We start from the raw sequence: 27789 nt of genomic DNA, 5'->3' as shown, positions 1-27789 counted from the left end.
AGGTTAACAGACTAGTCCAAGGTAAAGAAATCATCAAAATGAACCCCGTAGTAGTTGAAAAGCAGGATGCATCAATAGAAAGGAAATGTTCAGCCATGTTCGTCTCTCAGCAAAATACCTGTGTAGTAACTAATTGTAAAGGAAAGTCATAGTAAATCCAACAAACCCGTCACCGGTCATTCATATGCCAGTTGTAAACACTAACATAACGGGCATTTTTCATTCTTTGCCTGGAGCTGGGAGAGAAATAGACTTTTTGATTATCTTCATCTGCAAATTCACTAAAGACTGTCTTTTCAAACTTGTTTAAGGGTACTACCGTTGGAGGAGAGAAGGACCGGATGTGGGAGCACGAGGCCTGACTGCAGACTATGGAACACCTGCGACATTAGCCAAGGCGAGACCACGACAGAAAAGAGCTGCAGGACGAGGCACTGTTTTCGACAACATGAGAAGAAAGGGTCGACCTGATGCCCCTGCTCGATGTCCAGTGTCTGTCGACAAGTCCCCGCTCTCTGAATTCGGTCACACGCCCGCCTATTTGAAGTCTCTCGTTCCCCTAGTTTGTTCCTACTTTGGCCTTGCTCCATCCCCCTTTTCCTCTGACCTACCCTATGGACTGTTTTGTACGCTCTTCTTCCATTTGAACTTTCTGACAATCACCTCAAAGGACACAGGGCGAAAAGGACCTTTCCGACCAGGAACGCGAGGAAAGGGTCGTGCCCTGCAACGCAGAACTTAGAACCGAGCTGGACTCGTAGCTCCACCGCCGGTGCTCAACAGCGCCAACGAAAGGCAGCAAAGAACATTTGACATCCCCAATCGCCGCTTCTGCTAGACCTCATTTCTCTCCCAGCCGCCATTGTATTGATCATGCTCCAATCCGAACCTGATATATATGTAATAACCTGCCAGTATGAACTATACTTGCTGCTCATTTTTGTATTGCATTCCTATGACTTTCCTGCTAAACAAATTGATCAAAGTTTATCAAATAGGCCCACCTCCTAAAAACTAGAAACGTTAAAATGTACAACTCTTTTCATCTGGGGTTCCTACCGTTTTCTTTCTCATGACCGAGTAGAAAATGAACCAGCAAGATGTCTTGAATATGTTAAAGGGAGGACTGTTGAAAATTAGTACGTTCTGGTGAACATTATCTGCGCCATCTTGCCTCTTCCCCTGATGCCACACTTTTGTCGTGCGCGCCCGCCATTTTGTTAGATGCCCCGATCAGAACGACCCCTTTTGCATGCCGCTGGCCCCTGACATAGCCTTTCGCCTTCACTAAGCCTGCACGCTGACCACCCCCTGCTTGCACCTGCCTTGAGTCATAAACCCCTCTTCGGCGCTGCTCTGCCCCAGGCCCCCATCCTGTTCCCAGCGCGACACCTCCCTGCTTCCCTTTCATGATCTCCGGCCCTTAGATGCAAACCCCCTTTTCCCCGTGTGCCCGTTTTGTCTTCCCCGTTCCCAGGCCGACACCCCGCTCTGCCGATACCATTCCTTGCCCCTCCCCGTGCAATAGAAAGCGTCCCCCATCAAAAGATCCCCGGGTTGATCAAAGCCCCCACTCCATGAGACCCGATCAAACCCCCCCACATTCCGTGAATCAGCGGAATATCCAGCTGCGTGATACTCATCACCTGTTATGACTAGGGTGGGGATTTCAACTGTAAATGTGTGTGGGAACGGGCCCCAAAGGGGGATTCCGGGAATGTCTTTCCGTATATCAAAGCTTTGTCACATGTATGTAGACTATAATAAAAACCACAAACACTGTATATAAGGGGCCAGGCCTCAAACGTAAGTTAGAGCACCTCAGAACGATACCTTCTGTCCGTTTCGTTGTGTTCTCCTCCGGAGAGAATAAAAACCTTGTTTCCTGCCTTCCAGTCTCCAGCGCCTGCCTCTTCATTGATTAATTAACTAGAGGGTCACAGAGGCCATACCGCCGGGCAAATATCGATTGTCCCCGACCCAGGTTTTTACAGTGTGCCCTTTCACATGCGTAGGACTGTCGATGAAAGAGGTCAGCCCGAACATCTCGGTGATATCCGGTAATTTAGACGCATCAGCATCCGTTGTCGAATCCATATGCAGATTTAAATCGCCCAGCAGCACACAATGTGCCGAGCGCATACAGGGTACTGACAGCGCCACCTGTAGGTCCTCGAAAAACGAGCCTATTGGTCCTGGCGGTCTATAAATCAAAATCCCTGTACAGGTATGTGAAGCTGACAGATGGAGAATAAAGCCCAAAGCTTCACAGCCAGCGATGTTATCTACAGGGTAAGAAGTGCAGACCAGGGACTTATCGACAACTAGAGCCACCCCACCACCTCGGCCTCCCGTTCTGTCCCTCCTTAGGATGGTGAAGTTAGGGGGGAGGGCACTAGCGATGTCAGGTTCAGAGCCCGCCCCCAACCAGGTCTCTGTCAAAAAAAGACAGGAGATTTCGACATTTCCTGCAATCAAAGCCTGCCATAACATTACCTTGAGCAGAAGGAAGTACCTGTTTTCAACTATATTACAGAGCATTGTATCACAAAGCACATTTACAGGGCAGTATTACGCATCATGATCCTGAGAACGACATCACCATGTACATATATTACAATCGTTATTATGTCACAAGCCCTCTGCATCCGCAGAATTTAGACAATTCACCAAGGGTTCTCATACATCTCTAGGGCAAGATCTTGTTGGCAGCAGTTCCCAATAAGTTGTCAGCTGTGCCCTACAGTATGTCACATTTGCAACCCAATCCTTAGTCGTGGGAGGCAGGGTCGCTCCCCAGTGTACCAGCCACCTGTCGTTTAGCCATTAAAAGTAGCATTTCTGTTAGTTTGCGTAATTTAGGTGGCACTGTTTTCAGAATTCCTAATAAGGACACCAATGGCGTGCTGGGCAGATCCAACCCAGTGATAGCTTTTATGTATTGCAGTATGTTTATCCTGAAGTTTGCTATTGGTCTACACTGCCATGCTATATGTAAGAAGGTCGTCCCGGGGGCACCGCACCTCCAGCAGCCGTCCTCTTCCCGCAGCCCCATCTTATGTAATTGTATGGGTGTGCAATAGAAGCGGTGGAGATACCTAGAGTGGATGAACCTGAGGCGGTAATTGGGTGACAATCGCTCTAACTGCCTACAACTGAGATCCCACTGCTTATCCGCAAGGCTATCCCCCAGATCCTCCTCCCAGACCTTGCGAGAGGTCGGGACAATGAACGGAAATTTTTTCTGGGTAATGTTGTAGATGCAAGATATGAGTTTCCGCCCCGATTCCGCTGCCAGTTGATTTTCTAGTGCCGGCAATGTTGGCGGTGGCCTGGAAATGTGGGGAATTTACTCTTGCAGGATGCGCGGATCTGATAGTATGTTAACATATCTAGCGCTGAGGGTGGTGTGGGGTCGCACATTTATTGTAGTTGGAGAAGTATTTCCAGGGTAGAGATCACCACCTTTCTTTATGTTATGCGTGAATGCGCAGTTCTGTGCTCTGGGTTCCGGGAGTGGAGGGATTAGCGGATTGTTTGGGAGTGGCATGAACGGAGTGTACAGTATGTCAGTGTGCCTGTTTGCGAAGACCCTCCCATTCCCATCTCAGAACTTGCACTGTATTGATTTTGTCGCGGGCGTTTATATGGGTATAACAGTTCTTTGGACACTCGGAGAGGTGCTGCCCTATCTATTTCAATTGAAACATGTAGCTGAAAAGGTGTGGGGTGCACCCAGGAGTGCAAGAATTGTGCATGTGCACTATATGCGTAAAAGACAAAGTCCGGGGCCGCCATTCCACCCTGCGCTTTTGGAAGTGTCAATACCTCCCAGAATATCCTGGGCTGTCTGCGGGACCACACCAGTTCAATCATAAGTGACTTGAGGCGATTAAAAAATTGTACCGTGAGAGGCATAGGAATGTTTACGAAGAGATATAAGAGTTTCGGCAGTGTGATCATCTTGGCCACTGCTATACGGCCGGCCAGTGAAAGGGGAAGAGTTTTCCATATTTTTATCCTCTCTTTGATCCAGGCCACCACCCTACCATAATTTACCGTCCACAATTCCTGCAGATTACTACTAAACCCTATGCCCAGGTATCGAATTGGGCCGGACGCCCACACTAAATGATAATCCGTCATGAAAGCCTGGGTTTCCCAGTATAAGCGGGAGAATTACAGACTTGCTCCAATTTATGTTTACTCCAGAGAGTCCTCCATATCGTTCTACCTCACGTGTTATGGGTGACCAGTTATCTTTGGGGTTAACCATATATAGAGTGATATTGTCCACGTACATTGACACGGTGAGTGCCCTGGTTGTAAACCCAATCCCCCTGGTTGTGTGGTGCTGCCGCAGGCGAGCTGCCAATGGTCCTGTCGCAATCACGAATAATAACAGCGACAAGGGCAACCTTGTCTGGTACCCCGTGTGATGACTATTTGCTCCGAGATCAATCTATTGACCCTTAGCCATGCAGTTGGTCACATGTAAAGAAGTTGAATTTGACGGATGAAAAGTGGGCTCAAGCCTAATCTACTAAGAAGCGGGAACAGGAATCGAAATTTGCCTAGCTTAGTAACGGTAAGTTTCAATTCTATTAAGGACACGGAGGCGAGGAATTTGCTTTTCTTTCCACGCTTTATTCCTTACAGCAAAACACAGCAGCCAGAAAAGCACCAAAACCGTTTTTGTTCCAACATTATAGGGAAACACAGAGAAAACACAACAGAAGTCCGCCAAGAGAACTACAAATTCCATCTGTCCCTAAGGGAGCATGGTAGCTTAGTCCTTCCATAGTGTCCATATCAGATAGAAAGGGCATCCATCTTAGGTAATCCCCCTGTTTCAAACCTTCATTCCCTACAGAGAGACATCACAAAAGAATCCACCAACTTGACCTAAACAATTCATCACATTAATTAGTGAACACTGACCCACATTATTTGACAACATCAGAAGGAATATTGAAATCCGATTACTTCAGTACGGGTGGGTCTACCCTGAAGGGGTTCTCCGAGAGGGATAACCCTCGCCTCTGTGTCCTTAATAGAATTGAAACTTACCGGCACTAGGCTAGGCACATTTCGATTCTGTGTCAGGACCGGAGGCTCAGATTATGCTACTTCAAAGCTTACTTGCCACCAACTGAGTAACATCCACCACTGGTTTGAAATAAAACCGCTTAAAGGTGGAATCTGAGGACCAGTCCGCTGCTCGCATCAAATCCTTCAATCAGGTTCCAAGAGAAAAAGCTTCAGAGGCCATTGCGCCTCTGGCAGAGTGAGCTCCGAACAATTTTGTATCAATGCCTGCTTCCTGCATCACCCACCCCACCCACCTGGCTATGGTGGGAGAGGAGACTGCCCTATGTGGCTTCCTTAGAGCAATAAGGAGTTGCTGTTCGCCCGGAGGACGAAATTCCAGAGTCACCTTCTTGTATGCCTTGAGACAGGCCACTACACAAAGCTTAGCAACCTCAGTGAAGGCAGGGTAGGAAATAGATCTCGACACCGACTAAGTACGGCGACCCACTGTAAAAGTAACCCCGTCCGGGGAAAAAACTCTCGCTGAGACATCCAATGCTCGGATGTCCAACACCCTATGACAGGAAACCAGACATAAAAGCATGGCCAATTTAGCCGAAAGCTCTTTCAAGGATTGTATTGGGTTGCCACGACAAAAAAAAAGTTTAAAACCAGATTTACTTCCCACAGGACAGAATACCGGTGCTCCGGGGGCAAGGAGACACGAATGCCCCACAAAAGCCGACATGCAAACTGATGTTTCCCCACAGGAGCTCCGTCGACTGGGCAATGAGCCGCTGAGATCATCAAGCGCACCGCATTAATGGACCGATACGCAAGGCCGTTCGTTGCTAACTCCGCAAGGAAATTTAAAATGGGAACGACTCCTGCGACTACCGGATCCAAGTCCCGTCGAAGACACCAACGCATCCACTTAGTCCAGACGGACCGGTAACGTTTCGAGGTGCTATCTGCCCAGGCCTTTGACAAGAGCGATTGAGCAGGCCTCGAAAGGCCCGGTAGCGACTAGCGTCTCCTGAAAGACTCGATGCCATGAGGCGGAGAGAACCATGGTTGATGACGTGATGCTGCTCCTCGTCCGGATTGAGTAGAAGATGAGGGAGCGGGGGAGTAGGATTGGAGAATACCAAGAAAGTTCCAGAAGAACTGGAAACCAGACTTGGGACCTCCAACACAGCGTCACCATCACCAGGTCTACCCCTGCGTTCGGATCCGGGCCGCCGTCTGTACCACCATCGAGAAAGGCGGGAAAGTGTAACCCTTCTCCTGCCTCCAGTTCTGGAGGAACGTGTCCGTGGCCTCCGCAAGGGGATCGGGCCTCCAACTGAAAAACCGCGGAAGTTGATGTTCAAGGCGAGATGCAAATAGGTCTAGCGAGAACGGCCCCCAAAGGCCGTTCACCACCTGAAGACCTGAACATCAAGCTTCCACAGGCTGGAATCCTTCAGATGCCTGGAGTGCCAATCCCCTACCTGGTTGGCTTGGCCCGGGAGGTACTCCACAGTCACGGAGATGTGCTGAGCCAGGCAATATTCCCAAAAGTCCTTCGCTAGGTCCGCCAAGGCCCGGGAATGAGGGCCTCCCAGGCGATCGATATACTGGACCGCTGAGATATTGTCTAGCAAGACGCATGAACTCACTTGGTTCCTGGTCCAACAGCGAATGGCGAAAGACCCTACCAGGAGCTCCAAGCAGTTGATATGCAGCTTCTGCTCCTCCAAAGACCAGGCGCCGCCTGTGGAGAACTCTCCGCAACGGGCGCCCCATCCCGACCTGCTGGCATCCGATTCTATAATTAAGTCTGGTGCTGAACCGAAAGTTGCCCGGCTGTTCCAGGCCTCCATGTGAGTCAGCCACCATGACCTTTCCTCTTTCACGTCCACCGAGAGGGGAACCGTTTGGTCGTAAGAGAGACCTCTCCTGAGGTGGTGCGCCTTTAGGCATTGCAAGGCACGATAGTGAAGGGACCCCAGAAAGATTGCCTGGATGGATGAGGAAAGAAGCCCCACCACCCGGACAATCTGATGAAGGGAGATGTGGGATCTGGCTATGGTCTGCCTCAGCACGTGCCGGATCTTGGCCATCTTCCGCGACGGCAGAGCGGATCGAGTCCACAACGAAACCGAGGAAAACCAGACTCTGGGTCGGAGCCAGGACCGACTGATCCTCGTTGTTGACGAATCCCAAAGACTCCAAGAGGGAGACCGTCATTTGGAGTTGAGTGGACAACCTCTGAGCACACTGAGCCATGAGTAGGATGTAGTACATTATCATCTTTATGCCTTGGCCCCGAAGAAATTCTACCACCGGATGAAGCGCCTTCGTGAAACACCATGGTGCTCAGGAAAGACCGAATGGAAGTGCTGTAAATTCGTAAATATGATCCTTCCAGCAAAACTGGAGAAATCGCCGATGTGGAGGGTGGAGAGGGATCACCAGATAGGCGTCCTTGAGATCCAGCCTGATCATCCAGTCATTGGGGAGAAGTACATCCTGGAGGAGGTGAATCCCCTCCATCTTGAAGTGTCTGTAGACCAACCACTCGTTGAATACCTTGAGATTTATGACCGGACGTTTCCCTCCATCGGCCTTGTCTACCAGAAATACGTTGCTGAGGAATCCGTTGGGATGCAGCGCCGATCGGCAAATGGCCCCTTTCCTGAGTAGCTCGGAGACCTCGTCGATCAGCAGTGCATCGGCGACGGAAATTAAATGGGGTGTGGGAACCCCTCCTGTCTCGGCAAGTCGTAAAACTCTATGGAACCCCGGATGGTCTGTAAGAACCAAGAATCTGACGTGAGTTCAGCCCAAGAATCTCGAAAGGCTGCTAGCCGGCCCCCGATACACACCCGGTGTGCCAGCATAACACTTACCGCTTGCATGGCCCCCGCCGGCGTTGTTCTTAAAGCCGCCTCTGCCTCGAAAGCGTTGCCCTCTGGTGGGGTAGAAATTCGTAAAGTTGGCCGAGGAGTTGTACTGCCCTCGCCCGGAGCCTTGTTCCCTGTTACCGATCTGCTGACCGCCACGGCCGGTCGCATGGCCCCTACTGCGACCGGCCCCTTGGGAGAAACGGGGCTGGAAGACCCTTTTATGTTGAATTGGGCCTCATCCAATGAGGTGAAGGTGGCTACAAATTTTCCAAGCTCCTTTACGAAAGGCTCCCCAAATAGGCCTCCTTGTGCCACCGCCCCTGCCTCCGAAGAGGCCAAGTCGCCTAACTTTGGGTCAATTTTTATCAAAAATGAACGTCGCCGCTCCGTCGATAAGGCTCAGTTGGTGTTGCCGATAAAGATCACCGCCCTCTGAGCCCAATTCGACAGGACGTCGGGGAAATGGTAGAGTCTGTCGCCTTAGCCTCCTCAAGAACGCCAGGAACGGTCTATCCCCTTACGAGGATCCTTCATGTACTTTGCCAAGAATGTGGCCATCTTTGAATCGAGCTCCGGGGTAAAGGCTACCTTCCCTTCTAAGGTAGGTCGTGGGCATTCTGCTCGCAAGCATCCCCTCGCCTCCTTCTCGAGGGGCTTGTGGAGGCGCCCCCCCACAAACTTCGCCACTTTATCCCCAGGTGCCCATGCTGCGGATCGTGGATGAACAATCTCATCCGGGTCCAGCATACCCGTGTCCGTGACCAACGAAACTGACGGGCGCCAAGAACGCGAGGACCCCTCGTCCTTGTCAGATCCACAACGGAACCATCACCATTAGATGGAGCACTTGGAGCCGTATACTCCGCAGGCTAGGGAGCTGGAGGTGGCGCAGGGGCAGGTGCGGCTGTTTTTGCCAAAAAGGTGCTCTTCAGATGCTCAAAGGCATCCATGTCCATCCCCTGCTTCCCCTCCAAGCCACCCTTGTTGCACATCTTCTTAGGGAGGGACGTCCTTCAGTGAGAGGAGTCTGGGCAGGAACTGAGGTACCCAGGTGAGCCTGCGCCATCTTAGCGCATTCTGCCACAATATGATTGGAAAGGCGTTCCTCCATTGCTCCTAACCACCTCATTAACACACCTATAGATGGAATTATCAACAGCCTCATAAAAATTGTCATCATAAGGGAGGTATTGGCTAGTCTCCTCCTCCTCGTAATAGCTACCCTGTTCCATCCTGTCACAGTATCCCTGCAATGTGATGGAACTTAAAAATGACTGTGCAGAAAACTGGCACCACAAATAATAACTCAAGATCACAAGATCAGAACAAAATCCACATGCAGGCTGAGCCTGGACCGTATTTGGACAGACCTAAAGACTGCAAAAGCTTCAAAGCGGACAGAATCGCAGGGGGCTGCACGAGGCCAGAGCGTGCAAGCCTTCAGAAGAACTGACAAGGCTTCACCGCCACCCGGCGCACTCCGATGCAGGCAAATAAGCTGAGCGTGCGATCCTGCCCTGAGGCGATTCTGCGGTGAGCACCGCAATTACAGACCCCGCGGGGCGATTTGGCATCAGAGTGGGAAGAATACAGACCCTTGAAGGGAGGAACGGTTGTGGCTCCGGCGATGTGTCTCCCACAGCGCCGCTCCTCAGATGAGAGAGACACGCTGCGGAGCAGCGAGACACAAGAGCTGCCCCTGGCGGGCGTCGGGCGCACCGCCGCAGTGAAGGCGCGGCCACGTAAGGAGCTAGGAAAGCTCCCGCGGCCATAAGGAATCTGAAAAGGAAATTGGCAATAGAAAAATGTACATGCCGATCGGCGCCTCTCAACAATAATTTGCGCAACTAAGCCACGAGGATAAACACCATAAGCAAACCATTTCTAAAACAGTATACCACACACTCGCTATGAGAGGAATGTGAAAAATGACTTATCTGGCTGCGAAGCAGCGAAGAAAGAGGGGGTTTACCTAAAATGGATGCCCTTTCTATCTGATGTGGACACTATGGAAGGACAGTGAATGGTATGTCGAGGTACTCACGATGCACTCTACTAAACCATAGAAGCTCTTATGGAATCAAAATAGTCTTCAAGGACCGAATCTGGTGGAGTCGTTTGAGAGGTATATAGTTGTGCATAGAAATCACGCATAGTGGAGAGAATATCCGGTGGTGAGTGCACCACCCCATCAGCAGGGGTATTAAGGGTTGTGATGAAGGTGGAGCCCCTGGGTGGGCGCAGCAGGTTCGCAAGTGTCTTGCCTGGCCTGTCTCCCTCAACTTATCTACGCACAGTAGGGTGTTTGTGTAGGAATCGTACCTCCCTACCCACCTCATCTTGATATTCCGGGAGTTTACTACGGATCTGCCCCATTGTTGTGGCTGAAGGTGTTGTGAAATACAGTGCCTCCAGTGCGCTCAGCTCTGAATCAAGCCTGCACAGGCTGCCACGAATATTGCGGAGTACCCTGGTCTGCCCAGCTATGCAGTGCCCCCGGATGACCACCTTGAATGCCTCCCACAGCGCACCAGCGGTCTCCACGGAGCCCAAGTTCTTTTTAAAGTAGTCTGTAATCTGCGTATGTAGCTCTTCCAGAAAAACGGCATCAAGAAGAGCGTTAGGCGGTAGGCACCACGTAAATGGCTGTATGTAGGGTTTGGGCACCTGCAGAGTCAGCGTGACTTGTGAGTGGTCCGACAGGGTACGGGCATGATGGGTCGTCTACATCACCCAGGAGTGGAGGTCTTGAGATGTGAGACCGAAATCTAACCGTGACCAAGCTTGGTGCTACAGTGTAATACATGTGCCCTCCCGAGTTCTAGGATGAAACCCTGCCAGGTATCAGCTAAGTTATAGTCAGCAAGCAGTCCCTTCAAAACCGCGGCAGCCTTTGGGTGATGAGTGCGCGAGATGCCGACTCTGTCCTCCTCAAGCGACATTACAGTGTTAAAATCTCTGCCCCAGATTAACGCGGTGCCTACCATTGATTGTATGAGGTGCCATACCTGCTGGAAGAAAGTGGGGTCATCCACATTGGGGCCATATATGTTGGCAATGAAAACCAGTTTGTGAAATAATGTCCCCAGCACCAGTAAATATTGCCCTCTGGGTCACGGACCATCTTATCCGTTTGCCAGGGAATGCCCCGTCTAATTAATGTGGCCACTCCCCTGGAATAGTTAGAGTAACAAGATGTATGTACCTCGCTCCATCTAGTTGATCCCAATCTATCACAAGCTACACCTCTCAGATGGGTCTCCTGTAGGAGGCACACATCCGCAGTATGTCTCACTAGGTATGACTGCACCAGCAGCGACTTTCTGTGGTCATTTAGGCCACGCACATTCAAGTGATGCAAGTCAATGTAGACATTGAGTTCAATAGGAAGATATGTCTCTATGGTGAACAGTGTCTCGGTGGAAGGGGTGCAGTTTCATTGTCTCCCTGTAGTATCCCTTCTGATGTATGGGGGGCGAACTCTGAATAGTGACACGTGTTCCATATTCACTAAGTAGCCTGTGAAAATTAAGCTATGCACTGCAATAAACAGGAACTAACAATAACCCACCTGGCCCATCCCCCTCCCACTCCAACCCCACAGTGACCTGAGGCATAACTCCAGCTGTTTGATAATCCAGCAGGATGTGTTGTTTGTATATAATGGGCATGTGGGACGCTGACCATCCAGGGCAGGTGCAATATGATACTTGATGTGTACTGCATCAAAAACCAAAAACAGAATAAGTAACAACAACACCCACCTCCCACACGAACCACCCAAATCAGGTTGTGCATACCCGAACATCCCATTACAAACAGATGCCCTGAAAGCCCAGGGCTAAAGGGAATCATTCCGAGGGGGCGAAGATTTGCTAGCAAACTGCCCTGTCGCAGGAGCAACAGGGTGGCTGAGTTGAATTACTTACTGTCTGTGCCTTGGAACTGTAAACAATTAGAAGTCCTGGAGGGACAATTGGCTGCGGGCTGTGTACCGCACATCCGGCATTTAAACCATCGTACAAAACACATTAGTCATTGTCACTTAACTGGCTTTTCGGAGATACTGCAGCTGCCGAATCTCTCATCTGCTGCTTTCTCGCCGTCTGTTTTGCAAACTTCGAAGCAGTGCTGGTCTCAGTGAAAATCATAGGTTTGCCCCCAGTCTGGAACCTGAGCTTCGCAGGGTACAACATAGCATATTTTGTACTAGACTTTTAGAAGAGCTTCTTGGCTGGGATGAATTCTCGCCGCGCTGCCTGGACAGCCTGTGTAAAGTCTGGGTAAAAAGCAATGTTATTTCCCTGGTGTTATGTCCCCCTTCTCCCGTGCCATCCGTAGAACAGTGTCCATGTCTCTGTAGTTCAGAAGATGAGCCAGTATTGGCCTTGCCCAGAGAAAAGGGGAGGCCGAGGTCCCAGAGAGCAGTGCCCTCTTTCCACCAGGAACATCTGACAGTCCAGGATCAAACAGTTCTCGTAGCAACCCTTCAATGTAGTGCTCCATGTTTACTATGTTTGTAGATTCTGGAATGCCCGTAATACGGGCATTGTTTCTTCTTGACCTCGCTTCAAGGTCCCTGTTACACGCTTGTAGGAAGGTGGAATCTGACTATATGGTTACCCCAACTTTCTTTCCTGGTGTTTTGCTGGTTTTCTACTTAGTTGGCCTGGGACCCTGCTACTCCGGGCCCCAGACTATCTGCTTTCTCTATAAAATGGACTCCCATGTACTTTAGGTACGTACCAGATTGGTTACTGGGTCACCCTTTTGAGCCCCTGTATAGTGTACCCCGGGCATAGGTGCACCCTAGGCCTACCAGGGGCTGCCGCATGTATTATGCCACCCCTGGTTTGCCTTCCAAACTGACACCACAGGTCTGTTCACACAGCCTGGGTCAGGTGGTGTAATCACCCCTTACTTAGATATAGTATACCTATATCTACCTTAACATATTGACACATATACACCTATAAGCCACTCCTATGGTAGGCCTCGACAATCCTGGAGGCCGAGTGCTTGGTTTTATGTGAGAGGGCGCTCTGGCATGAGCTGAGCCCCTCTGCAGCTTTCTGAACCATCTCCTTATAGCTGTTCTATGATATAGCCATACCATATACTCTTTAGAGCATTATAATCCTCGCGGTTATTGCTAACTTTGGTTTGGCTTTATCAAAACATGTCATGTAAGGTGTCAAACAGTTTGGAATACTACCCCCCACCGGCCAATTCTGGCGGCGGGGGTAGCATTCCACCCTTCTAAAGGTAAAAGACATGCAAGTTACTGCTTTACCTGGTTAAAGTTAAACAGATCCTCAGCATCACAAAATGGATGCTGCTGCCACAGACACGAGTCTGCGCTCCTGTTGCTGGGGGAAACTCCAGCAAGGGCGGCCTGGACAATAGGTGCTCCATGCATAGCCCGGTTAAAACCAGTTGCTGGGGCACTCCAGCCCCAGCTCTGGCGCAGAACTGGACAAAAGGAAAGGGGTGTAACCACCCCCTTCTCAGGTCCACCCATAGGAAGAACCTAGTCAGGTAATCCAGCCCCCTTTCTTAGTATAAGTGTAGGAGCTATGTCCCCAGGACTTTAGATTATCCTGGATGAATCTTTGTAAGACATATCTTGGACCTTCGACATTCCATTCTGACTGGAAGACGGAGGACATCTCCCTTGTGGTCAAGGAGTGACCACCCTGTGCAAACAGGCACCAACAGCAACTTCGCAGGTCTGCAGTTTCAAGGCTCCTGTCGGAACCCGAAGACTCCGCGACTCAAGAACTGGACTTCCAGACTTCTCTGACCCCGATCCACATCCACAGCAAAGCTGAGACCTGTGGCGGACACGAGAGGCGTGGGACCGGACATCTTGGACATCCTCCATTTTGCTACCTGCACTCCTTTCCTGAAGCCTCAGTAAGTTGTGAATTGGGGTACAATTAGCCCCAGCCCCGAGCACCATTTGCCCCGAAGCCCGGGCCCCCACACTCCGCGAGTGTCCCGTGGGCCCCGCCTTTGCATTTGAGCTTGACGCGTCTTCCCGGTTCCTTGCCCGTTGGCTAGTGAGCCCCCTGAAGACGCCATCTTGAATTTAACTTGCTATCCTAGTTGCTCCAGGCTTGCTCCAGCTTCCCTGAAAAGGAGAAGCGCCACAGACCTTGCTGGTCTGCAACAGAGCCAATCTCGACATCCTGCGTGGGTTGCGGTTGCCAAGGCTTGTTGGGTCCAATTCGGATACCGAAGTCGCAGTCATCTAGATCCATCGTGGGACAGCTCGAATCCAGCCCCTGGTCATCGTCGATGCCTCCTGGACCTCGTTGCCGAAGAGACAAACTCACCTTCTTCACCTTCAAGCTCCCAACATCGTCTGGTTCCTTCCTGGTGCCTTCCTGGTCACTGGCTAGTGACCCAGACTCTGTCCCCTCTGCTTTCAGGTTCTTCACATCTCCAATCCACCTTTGGATCCACCCGGAAACTTTTCCTCTGGTCGCCTGCAGTACTTCTTTGCAGCTCTCCATAGAAAACGACAACGAATCCCGACACGAAAAGACACCTATGCACCCGGCTTCCCTGGGTGAGGTAACACGAGTACTCCGGTGCTCCCGTGGGTCTTGACTCTCGAAGTGTCCTAGTTTAAAAGGGTTCCATCCTAGTCCATCCGGAAGTGTCCTTAAATTGTAACTTTGTATCTTTTACGATCTCCACAGAAAGTCAATGGGAACCCGCGCCTGTGTGTAGACACTGCACACGGCTCCTGTGGGTCTCCTACTTCCTAACCTTTGGTTGTTTAGTGTAGCCCCAGCAATTCTACAGGCCCTAGGCCTGCTTTCTAACTCTCACTTGGTACTTACACCACTTTCTTAGTATATGGTTTGTGAGGCCCCTAGGGCCTAATGTATACTGTGCAACTTATCATATATTAACTGTGTGACTTGTATTGTATTTTTACCTCTGACCTCATAAAGAGTGCAGAGGGGTTGTGTTTAGATTAAATACATATATATTTGATATATACCTGGTGTGGTGTCCTTTTATTTGGTATTCAAGGGATTATATATGGTAAAACAACTTGCTTAACTCTCCTACTGAAGTCTTAGCCTACCACTAGGATAACTTTCTATAAGGTTGACTTTACAACCACCATCAATAAGGGTCAATTAGACTGGTGCAAGGTGCCCACTAGAACTAGTGGACATCATATGCCTGGCTAACTTCTCACATTGGCCGAGGTCCCAGGGTGCAGTGCGCTCTTTCCACCAGGAACATCTGACAGTCCAGGATCAAACAGTTCTCGTAGCAACCCTTCGATGTAGTGCTCCATGTTTACTATGTTCGTAGATTCTGGAATGCCCGTAATACAGACATTGTTTCTTCTTGACCTTGCTTCAAGGTCCCCGTTACGCGCTTTGATTACTTCAAGCACCTTGTCCATGCAAAGTAGACGTTTGTGCGTTTCAACTTGGCGGTCCTCTGAATCCGAAACTCTTGTTTCCAATGTATCTATGCAGGATTCGTGCTTATCTACACTTTGTGAGACAGGATCCATTCGCAGCACCAGAAAGTCCAGTTTAGAATCTATGTCCCGCAAGCTAACCTTTACCTCTCTCAGCATAGTTTTGATATCCTCCTCCTGTTCAGGTTCGAGCTGCGTTTCGGGCACCAAGGTGACCGGCCTCGACCCCATATCTTGTAGTCTTGTGGTGCGTTTTTCAAAGGTGATTTTGGCCTGTTTGTTGTCATGTTTACCCATGATGGCACCTCAGCCGCGACACACACTGCAAGCTATGAAATCTCTGGTTAAAGCTCCGCGAGCAGCCCAGGCACCCCGCGGGCAGGGATAAGGGACCCTGGCAGAAGGCAGATGCCGGTCCCAGCGTCGCTTAAACGCAGTGGCGCACCCACCGTGAGAGCCAGTGCACCGTGCCCGCGCCGACCATCGGATTCAGTTCCGCCACTCACAATAGGCAGTGGTCAGCACACAGGCAGCGACAGGTGATTCACACAACAGCATGCAGGCAATGCAGGAATGGCACTATACGGCACTCTGATTGATGCAAGGTACTTCCCAAAGGTATGAACACTGTTCACCGTGCCAATCAGATCAGGAGTAGTCGTCCAACAAGATGGAGCACTTCAAGTATGGCTGCGACTTGGGACTATACTGAGTGGTTACATCCCGCCGCTGCAAGGGGCCCGCAATGCCTTTTTACTGTGTGCCAACAATGTCCACGTGCGCTTGATATGGTCTCCACCCCATCCGCCAACAATCCCCGACAAACCAGCTGCAGTTGGTTCCCTTCTGGCGTGGCCGTAAGTTTATTACCCACTTTTGTGTCTGGGTGCTGTTTTCAGGGTTCTACTTCGTCTATCATAAGGACCAGCGGTGCAGCTGTAATAAGCACCTTTGCATGTTTTCTGTGGTTGGTGATACTGTGGTGTGTATTTCCCACCTTGCTGAACAACTTTTCCAAAAATGGGGTGGTTTTCCTCCATGTGCTGCCACGGACTGGCCAGAAGTATAAACGCGTACTATGTGAGGCCACCGCGCCGCCCGCCTACAGCGGCGTATCGCACTCTAAACAGGGGGGAGAGGAGGGGAAGCTGGTGCGCCGGGGGCTGTCTCTCTGCTGTTGACAATGGGAGTCGCAGGGCCCAACAGCGCAGCCCAACCGGCGTGCCCAGCAGCAACGGAGGCTCCGTCTCCCTCCGTACGGGTCCACCCGCCTGTATTTGCACGGTGCCCTGATGGAGCAAGGGAACTAGGCAGTCGCCCCGGGTCAACCCCCAGCACACATTCCGCCGCCGCCGGCCCTTCGAATGTCTTTGGTCCTGTAGCGTGCTTTGCCACCGGGCCACGCCAACCCACGCAGACCTTCACAACAGGGGGGACACTCTCGGATCCGCCAGGTGTCTCACCGTTCCCTTCGTCTCCAGAACTCTGCACAGCGTCACCCGGCCAACGCGACCGGGGTCGGCTACAGCTGCGGCCGCTCTCTTTTCTCTCTGAAGCACGGTGAGCCCTCAGGCAGCACCCACCTTCGGCTCCGGCCTGGGGCAGCACTTGTCGTCCTCTCCTGTGCCCGGGGCCAGCACTCGTTATCCTCTCCTGTGCCCGGGGCCTCTCAGCGCATCTCGGCACTCCCGGCAGTCGGCCCCAGCTTCATCGGCCTTCAACTCAGCAGCATGGTGAGCCCGCCCTCACTCTCCGGCCTCTCCGGCAGCTGCTACCCAGCACAGGCCTCGGGTCCACGAGGTCTGCCACCTACAGTAAGCGACAGTCCTCCGCAGGGTTGAACACATCAGTGTGTACCGCGTCGCCTAAGCAATCTGTTCCCTCCAGCTAGAAGGTTGGATTGGCATTATTTAGTCCGATAATTGCCGGAAAGTGTACTCACCCGGCAGAGCCACTTCACCAAGCAGCCATCTTGCCACTCGGCTTGGCCATGCCCCCCCAAGAAGTCTGTCTAAGATGCAGTTAAGGACTTTCACATAAAGGGTATGGTGTGCTGTGCGGAGAGATTTTAAAATCATATAGTCCTAGAGAATAGAAGAAACGGTTGTATGTTCTTACAACGCATTCCGTTGCAACGCATGCCTTTACCACGCATGCGTTACAACGGAATGACATTTCTACGCATTAGCTTTTCCTCGAATACTTGCGCGGTGACGTCATATGTCGTTAAGAGGAAACGGAAGTTTTTTTCCGTTTTCTCTTAAACGACGCTGATTATCTGCATATCCCGACGTGACTTCTGGTGAGTTTTTTTCTTGGGGGGGAGACCCCCCCAAGCCCCCCTTTTTTTACTTTTTACCTTTACCACATATGCCTTTACTACAAACCTCGTAGTAAAGGTATGCGTGGTAAAGGCTTTCGTGGTAACCACGCATGCGTTGTACTGCATGCGTGGTTAAGGTATTCGTGGAAACGGCTGCGTTGTAGTGGCCGTTTCCCAGAAGAAACAGGTCAGTGACCAGGGGTACCTGCCACCATCCTTACCTCCTGATTGTGAATAGCCTCGAGTCTGGAAATAGACTTTTTCATTCCCAGGTATAAACTACAACGATAGTCAAGCTGTGCCCCCATGATGGCAGACCAGCATAATTGTTTTGCGTAGGGGAGGAGAGCTTGGAGACTGCATAAGCGATATGTCCAGGATGATATCACTGCAGAAACTTGACAGTCCATCCGCATCAGACCGTCAATTTTAACTCCCAGACTTTGTAGATTTGATATAGGCATCTGTTGACAAAGAAGCCTACTAACGAAGCCAGAGGTCCCATGTAGATGTTCTAGAGATATGGGGACAGAGCGCACCAAATGAGTAGTTTGCAAAAGATTAGTAATACTGACCAAGAGAAATTGTTTCAGACATGCTTGAAAGAAATGGTGCAAAGCAACCAAGAACCTTGTCCGCAATTCTGATGACCAAAACTTGGTTTATAAGTAGTTGTTAGCCAATGATGCCAAATGTTAAAGGCAGATATAAAAATATCAAAGTACTGTTATGGCCATGTTGGACTTGGCCCTTTTTGCAAGGCCATCCCCAGACATTTTGCCTTCATTCTACAAAAGGCACTGTGCACTTTAACACTGCTAACCAGACCTAAAGTTCCTGTGCTCTCTCCTTTAAACATCTCAACAAACTCAATTGGCATAGTTAATTTACTTGTATGTCCCTAGTAAGGTTTTTTTTCTTTCTTTTTTTTCCCCTCATTCGCCATTAAATCTTAACAGAGCCTGATTAAATGCGTCTGCTGAAACCAGCGCGAGCGCCCTCATTTAATGGTTTGCACTTTACACAGAATCTCTGGTACTTTGTCTGTTCTTATCTGTGGGCCTCAGAACTGACTGAGGGGTGAAGTAATTCAATTCCATGTAGAGGCATAATCATTGGACAAACATACCCCTGAAAACCATAAAAAAAATAAAACATAAAACAATCATCCCTCCATCCATTCTATGCACGGAGTCCAAAAAGCCCTTTTCTTATTGTTTTCTTCTCGTGTAGCTATATCTAGTTTCATTACATATTTCAGGGAGTTAAACCAATCTAAATAAACTGGAGGGGTACATTTAATCCAACATTTACAAATGTCTCTACGCGCTAGTAGAATGAGATAAAAACATAGCTTATTAATATCCAATGACAACAGATTGTAATTCGGGAAGATGCCGAAAAATATTAAAGTGCTCGCCTGAATTTCGAACCCAAATAATTCTTCCATACCTTTCCTTACCAAGTCCCAAAATTGCTGTAGACTAGGACAGCTTGCAAGCATATGTACATCATCAGCTTTTTCCTTCCGGCATTTTGGACAAAATGGAATTGTGCCTTTTGCAAACTTTGATAATTTAAGAGGAGACCAATATACTCTGTGGAGAGAGAAAGATGATTCCTCCTTAAATTGGCAGCTTGAACTGTAGAATATAATAACTCAAAAGATACTTGCCATATATCTTCTAAACTTGCGCCTGACAAGCACTCGCCCCACAGTTGTACTGGTAGGATGAAATCCCTATCTGCCAATTCTATCAAGAGCCAGTAAAGAATTGCGACTTCTTTCGTGTTCCGTTGTGCAGATCTTAAAGCATTCTCAAACTCATTAGTAGTACCAACCACATTGCCAACCACTTGCGACCAACTTTTTATCTGCAAATATTTAAATTTCGCTAATCGATTATCTGTTATAGACTTTAGATCTTCCCAAGATAGCAAAGAACCCTCTGGCATAAGTTGTTCCCAGCGAGTTACACCAACCAGTTTTAGCGGGGTAGCTAATGAGTCTTTTGTCCACTCCGGTGAGCCAGGTGTGTCCCATATAGGCGCCTTAGCGCTATAAAAGCTAATTTTTAAAAGCTTTCTTATTTTGCTCCAAGTAGTCGCTAAGTCTCTTAATGATTTTAATTAAACCTTTTTAAAGTAGCAGGGGTCTCCGAATTTATACAAATATGCCTATTCTGCTCCTTTTAAATCCTGCAGCATTTCCCTGTACATTATTCCTATATCTGAGAAATTGGGCTCATCCAGCAGCATCTTACCAGCCTTCATTAAGAATTATGTAATGTAAGTAATTATAGCCGGTGCGTTCAGGCCGCCCTTAAGTTTTTCCTTCTTCGAAGTTTTTTCCAGGAAATTCTCGTCCCTTTCGAAGCCCATATGAATTAATTAATTTTAGACTGGATTTTCCTCAAGCTTTCTTCTTTGAAGGCTAACGGAATATTTTGGAAGATAAAAATCTATTTGGGTAAGAGCATCATTTTTCTAAACTTACTCTACCTATCAACGTTAAGGGTAAGTATGTCCAACTTTTCAGAGAGTCAGCAATTTCTTTGTCTATTTTTCGTAAATTTGTACTAGGTATTTCGTTAATCTCTTGGGTAATTTGTATACCTAGATATCTCATTACTTTCTTTGGTTGAAGTGAACAGGCTGTGTAATTCCACGCCATGCATTCTGTTTTTGACTGGTTTATCCCATACCCTGAGATATTACCAAACTTCTCGGCCAGGCTATATAGGATAGGAATGGGAATGGTTTTCTCGAGATCTGATGTGTATACCATAATATCATCAGCATATAGCGAGACCTTTTTTTCCCAGTTACCAAATCTAAACGACAAAATTTGATCTTGTCTTATATTTTCTGCAAAGGACTCTATAAACAAATTAAATAATAGTGGTGAAAGAGGACACCCCTGTCTTGTGCCTCTTTGAACTTGTATTACAGGAGAGGTATTACCGTTAATCAAAATTCTGACTATAGGGGCACAGTAGATGGCTGAAATCACCCTGCAGAATTTTCCTCCCAAATTTGATTTCTCTAATACTTTAATCAGGTATCTCCAATTAACCCGATCAAAAGCCTTGGTGGCATCCAACGTAATAACAACCAAGGGGATCTTATACTCTGTTGCTACTTCAATGGCGTCAATCAAATTATAGGTTAGGTCTTTAATCCCTCTACCTCGCACAAAACCTTTTTGATCCTGATGTAGCAACCCACCCATAATACCATTCAGTCTCTCTGCTAAAACTTTAACAAAGATCTTATAGTCTAGGTTGAGCAGAGAGACTGGTCTATACGAATCACACTGGTTTGCTGGCTTAGTAGGCTTTAAAATCAAAACGAGCGTAGCCTCATTCCATGAGGGAGGCAGATTCCCACCTTTGTCAAAAATACAAGAGAACAGCCTTTCCATTATTGGAATTAAAACTTCAACCAAAGATTTATAAAGCTCGGCTGGAAGGTCATCCGGCCCTGGTGCCTTACTTTTCTTACATTACCCTATTGTCTTCCTGATCTCAGCTTGGGATATTGATTTACTTATATTATTGGAAGCCTCATCACTTACTGTTTCTGGTGGATAACTCTGAAGCCAGGCTTCTATTATATCCTCCTGAGGCGCAAGTTCCTCTCTATAAACTCTGTCAAAATGTCTTCGAAAAGCTTCTTCAATATCCTCCGACTCCTGACACACTTTTCCTGTATCGTTACACATTACTTCTCTTATATTGCTTCTAGTTAATTCTTGCTTTGTTTTCCACGCAAGAAGTTTGCCAGAGCCTTTCCCGTATTCAAAATGCGCCATTTTCCTGGCTTCCCATTTCTTCTTCAGTCTGCCATCAAGTATCCCTGCCAGATTCAATCTACATGATAATAACCTATCTGTTAAGTCTCTGTACTTTCTCCTTGCGCCATACACTTTTGTTCTAGTTCTTGAATTTTGTCCTCTATTTCTTTTATCTCTGCTTTGTATTCCCTCTGCCTAACAAGCTGGATGGAAGTAATACCTCCTCTTAAAAAAGCCTTGCAAGCGTCCCATACAATTTCTATGGGGGCGCTATCAATATTTTGTTTTTTTTTAAAAAGGCGTTTGTCTCTCCCACCAGTCTTTCTACTATTTCCTCCTCACCCAGAATCAATCGATCTAGCGTCCATCTTTTACTTTTTGGTTTACTGGGAAGTCTCAGCGTTAAAGTTACAGCTATATGGTCAGATAAGTGACCTCCTAAATATTTCACTTCTGACACCCAGCTTCTAAGAGTCTCACTAATCAGAAAAAAATGTAGCCTGGATCTATGGCCGTGCTTCTTATTGTGAAATGTATATCCTCTTCTACTTCCTTCTCTTTATCTCCAGGCATCTATCCATCCTCGTTGTTTCATCATACTTATTAGTAAAGAACTCATTCTACAATTTAGTAATGCCCTGCTATTTAGAGATCTATCCATTACAGGATCCAGAACTAAATTAAAATCTCCTGCAAACAATAATGGGTCTTGAAAAGATAACTGATCACAAAGAGTATTTTAAAGGTTCTATGTTATCCAAATTAGGACCATAGTATCCTGTTATCGTAAATTTATGAGAATAAAACTTTATATTTGCTATGGCTGATCGTCGCAGTTTATCCACTTTAGACCCTTCAATTATTAAATCAGGATTATTCTTTAGAATTATTGCCACACCCTTCGTAGTAATGTGCTGAGAAGTACAAATAACCTCCTTAATCCAGTTTTTGGTTTTACATATAGACCTCATCTCTTCCTCCACTAAGTGTGTTTCTTGCAAAATAAAAATTTGTTCTGGAGCATCTTTTAAGTATTGAAATATCCTCTCTCTCCTTTCTTTTACCCTTAACCCATTTATATTCCATGTCAACAACTTCAAATAGACTGTTAAATCAGCTAAAACCGGTGTAATTAAGCATTAAGCAAAGTAATCTTTTCAAAAGATTTGTCATGGCCACTTGGACAAAAAAGTTTTTTTTCTTTTTTTACCCTATGCTCCCCACCCGGTGCCCTTCCCTGATCCCTCCTCCCTCCCACCCATGTGCTCCCCTGGAGAACCCCCACTATATCTTTCTAAGGCCCTACCATAGCCCTTGAGGCTCCCCCTCGGTCGGGACAAGAATTACATACCCTAAAGCCCCCTGATTAGCTGCTGAATTTTTAACGCTTAGTATCAATTCTATTTTATTTAAGAACAATTTTTCCTGCGTCTCTTGATGGTCTTGCCCTAACCCTTGATATGAAAAAAATTTCCTCATTTTTGTTGCTCCCTTAATACAAGGTTCTTCTCTGTAATTTGCTGCAAGAGCTGTTCAGCATCCTCTACCCGTCTAAACGTATGCATTTTGTTTTTAAACATCACTTTCAAGGTAGCTGGAAATTTAAGTTGCACAGTTGCTCCCAATTGATTAAATGGTTCTAGTAGGTTACCTAGCTCCCACTGTGTAGATGCCGTTATAGAAGAAACATCAGACCGGATCTGAAAGGTAAATCCCTCTACGCTCAAAGCATTCAATTTTAAAGCCTTGCTTAAAATCTCATCTTTAGGTTATAGTTCAAGAAATGAATCATATTTTTCGTAGGTCTCTTTTTATTCGGGTTAAGCCTAAAAGGGTCTCTATGTACTCTTTGAATATCTGCACTTAGAGCTTGTTCTGAGTACTCTATATTGGTCGTCTGCTTAATTCGCTTGATTACAACCTCTTTTATATTTTCTCCTTCCGCTCCCTCTGGCACTTTGAGTAAACGTAGATTGTTCCTTCGTTGAGCATTTTCAATGGATTCAAACTTATCTTGGAAACTACTCTCCTGTTCTTTTATTCTAGCAAAGTCTCTCACATTTTTATCAACTTTTCTTGTTAACTCACCCACCGTAGCCTCTAATACTTCTGCTCTAGTTGTTAATGAATCCAACTTATCTTCCATTTTCTCGCAGAAGACTTTAATTTCTGCCTGGTTTTCTCTGAGACCTGGAACCTAGTTCTCATCTCATCAGTGAGAGTTTGGAGGAGATCTAAAGTGGTCTTTTGAGTGTTAAAATCCCTAGCTCCTTCGCATGATTTTTCCTGTGATTTGCTCTCCTTCTCCTTTCTTCCTTTTTCAGGAGCAGCTGAGAGGGTCCCATCCTTTTCCGAACCTGGCCAAGGACTTTTGGACCTTTTGTCTCTCCCACAACATCTCGGTGACCGCTTTAATGCCTCCCAGGAGCTTCCAATGTGATAGCAGATTTGTGCTCCAGGAACTGGGCAGACATGAGCCGGTAGCAACTACATCCACCGTTCTTTCAGAGACTTCACAACACATGGGGCCCATTCTAGATAGCTGGTGATCCAGACCGTACGCAAAGAAGTCTATCATCATTCTTCAGTTGGAAACCAAACCCTCTAGCTACCGCAACAGACGCCTTTCTCCAAGATTGGTCCAGGGAGACTGGGTACGCTTTTCCTCCGTTTGTGATGATAATTAGACTCTCGATGCAAATCCGCAGACAACAGGCAAAGGTGGTGTTGATTGCCCCGTATTGGAACTCTCAAGTGTGGCTTCCAGGTATTCTGGAACTTTCCTGGGATTCTCCAATCCTTCTACCCTGAGATCCATTTATTCTGAGGGATCCCCAAGGCAATCCCTCATCCTCTTGTCCAGCAAGGGTGTGTTCGGAACGACCAGGACCCCATGGGGTGCAACGTTTTAGCCATTATGAATTTCTTGGCGTCATTAACGGCCCAAAGCCTGGCTTACCGCACCATCAACTCTTATAGGTTGGCGATTTCAGCAGGCCGCGTGCCTGTCCAAGGGAACCCAGTTTGGGAACATCAGATCTGTAAATTGATGCGAGGAATTCGACCTCACGCTCCCTCTGGAACCCAGGTATTCATCATTATGGGACGTCAATAAGGTTCTATACCTATTCCAATCTTGGCAGTCTAATAAATATTTGTCCCGTAGGGAACTGTCAGCTAAACTGGCCATGCTCTTGTGCCTACTATCATGTCGGTGAGTGTTTGATGTCCAAGCTCTGGACATTTACGGAATGGTTTTCACCCCTCAATGACTCACCTTCCATATTGTTCGTAGAACCAAATCAGATTCCAGAATGGTGTCCAATCCAGCATTTGATTATTCCCCTAAATTGTGTGTCGGCTGATGCCTCAAGGAATATGAGAGTATGACGGAAGAAACTCATCCTTCAGGTGAATGCCAATTATTGATTTCCCTAAGGAAGCCTTTCAAAGCGGTTAAGCCACCCGTTGGATCAGATGGGTGATACAAGAAGCGGGTATAAATGTCTCGCAATTTGGTGCCCATTCAGTGAGGGAAGCAATGGCTTCAAAACCTTTATCCTTGGGGGCCAGGCTAGAAAATATTATAAACCCTGCAGATTGGTCTTCAGACTCTATGTTCAAGAGAGTCTACTTTAAACCAGTCATGGACATGACGTCGTTGGTGGTGGATAAGCTTTGAATTAGCATTATCCTCGCCTTCGGTCCTGAATTAGAATGAAAAATTTGCTAGTAATCATGACGGAAAGTTTCAGTTCTATTAAGGACGCGGAGATGAGTATTCCCGCTCGAGGGTCTGGGAGACCGGATCCCAATCCGGAACCGTTAAGACCTGTAACCATCAAGGTGGGGCCTGTCTTATGTTATGAGTATGTGCTTTTGATACTGTTTAATCTTTGGTTGGTGACCCCTTTGGGGACGGATGATGTATATGTACATTATTGTTCATATTGTGATGTAATTGCTCCATGGTCTAGTGATGCTTAACTGGGTTTACCTTGAGAACGGAGTCCTTGGTTTGTCTTTTGGCTTCTTACAGCCCCTGAAAGTTCAAAAGCAAACTCGAGGATAATGTGGAAGCAGTCAAGAAAGAGGAAGTTGCACAGGAAGGACACGCCCTCATAGACCATGTGGACTGCCTATTGGTGGATTGTAGATGATCCTTACTGCATGCACTATGGGAAGGCTAGTTCTTTGTTGATTTAAAGTTGAAGCTGCTGGAAAAAGGAATATAGAAATTTGAGCATAATCCTCACCGCCGCGTCCTTAATAGAATTGAAACTTTCCGTCATGATTACTAGGAACTTTTTCATTACGCCACACACGTAAGTAGACCTTTAAACTGGTCTCAGACCTGCCATTGCAGCCTATGTGTGCAGTTTTAAGTCTGTCATTTCGACCTGGCAGATCAAACCTTTTGCCACAGCCAAATCTTTTATTTTGATCGTTTCAGCACAACTATGTAGTTGCTGAACAGCCAGGAGGGCAGGGTGCTGTATATTAAAGTTGGAAATGTACTTTGAGTTGTCCTGGTAGTGAAAAACCCCTAAACCCACCTCCCACCTTTGAACCCAAAGAGATCACCTGAAGTGTCACCCAGGGCTCATCCCTCAACACCACGGTCTTCAACACATATATGACCCCGCTGGCCAACATCATCTGTTCCCACGGTCTCAACATAATTTCCTATGCAGACGACACCAAACTCATTCTCTCATTCACGACGACCCTACCACCACCACAAACAACTTCCACTGATGCATGACATGACTGGATGAAGAACTGCCTGCACCTGAACACAGACAAGACGGAAGTACTGATCTTTGGCAACAGCAGCAACACATGGAACTACTCCTGGTGGCCATCAGACCTAGGCCCCGCACCCACTCCTTCCATCCACACCAGAAACCTCGGAATAATCATTGAAAACAAGCTCACCATGATATCACAGATCAACGCTGTTTCCTCCGCCCACTTCCTCACTCTGCACATGCTACTTAAGATCTTCTAGTGACTACCCCTACACATGAAATGCACCGTAACACAAGCCCTCATCACCAGCCGACGACTATGCCAATGCACTCAATGTAGAAATCTCTGCACACCTTCTACAGAGACTCAAGAACGCTGCAGCCAGACATCCTCGGCCTTCCTTGACAAACCCAGATCACATCCCACCTCAGGAAACTCCACTAGCTCTATGTACTGAAGAGACGCCAATTCAAGCTGACGATCCACGCACACACTGCTCTCCACAGCCAAGGACCTACCTACATTAACCACCGCCACCCTTTCACTTACTCATACTCCTTGCATCTACCAAAGCTGAAATGGAGGAAGCTCCTTCTACCTCATCACAGCAAAGACCTGGAACAGCCTACCGACATAACTCTGGACCCTAACCTCACTCCCATAATTCTGAAGGGCCTCAAGACCTGGCTGTTCGAATAAGCCTGCAAGTGCCTGGATACCTTATTGAGTGATTAGCTGTGCTTTATAAATCCTGATTGATTGATTGATGTCGCCACATTCTGATGCTCAAGAGCTAGTATAAGTTTCTGGAATCATTCTGGCACCTAGGAGGAGTCTGCAGGTTGACAGATTATCCACCAGAAATAACTTTATGCAAGGTAACATTATTTGGAGGAGTGCTTCCAAGAAATGGTCGGAAAACATGGGATAAACTGGTGCATTTAAAAACGTTTTGTTTTAAAGATAACTTCTCCCTCAGTGGTGATGCTAATTCTAATAGTTTTCCCCAGTTATTTGGAAAGGAAGGCGAAAGTGAGAAAACACTTATCACCAAAGTATGCTTTGGTATAGACACTGTTTTTTCTGCCAAGAAACACAAATTGCCAATTTTGTCTAGACTGTCCTGAAAGGGAATGGAGAGTCAGCTTAGATTATTAACCAAGAACAGAAATGAAATGTCTGAATTCTTACACAAAAGTGGACCTATTGATGTCTTGGTTTTGTCTGCACAGCATCCTAAACTTTAAGGCTACCTTTCAACGTGGTTGTTAAATTGGTGTGTGCAATGTGACACCTGACTTCCACGACTGTGCTACAGTCATGTAGATACCTGGTAGTTTGTTCCTTTCGTTCTTGCCCTCCATCTGTTAGATGGTGCACTTCCTAGAGCTCCTTATAAGCGCAAGCCTTCCCCCTTCCCGGTACCAGGACCATTCCCGGTACCCAGCGCCCTTCACGGTACCAAAGCCCTTCCCCTTCACGGTACCAAGGCCCTTCCCCTTCACGGTACCAAGGCCCTTCCCCTTCACGGTACCAAGGCCCT

The 27789-nt window shown here is 47.7% G+C and overlaps 1 protein-coding gene across 1 annotated transcript in view; it reads left to right on the top strand.

Annotated features, from left to right (window-relative positions):
* The window catches only part of KIAA1549 (KIAA1549 ortholog), a 938976-nt gene that overhangs the window by 619503 nt on the left and 291684 nt on the right, over window positions 1-27789 (top strand). The window lies entirely within an intron of this gene.

This window comes from Lissotriton helveticus, chromosome 1_1, assembly GCF_964261635.1.
Source record: "Lissotriton helveticus chromosome 1_1, aLisHel1.1, whole genome shotgun sequence".
In the NCBI taxonomy this organism is placed as follows: Eukaryota; Metazoa; Chordata; class Amphibia; order Caudata; family Salamandridae; genus Lissotriton; species Lissotriton helveticus.
The sequence above is the reverse complement of the archived record's forward strand: the minus strand, read 5'-3'. Positions and strand labels throughout refer to the sequence as shown.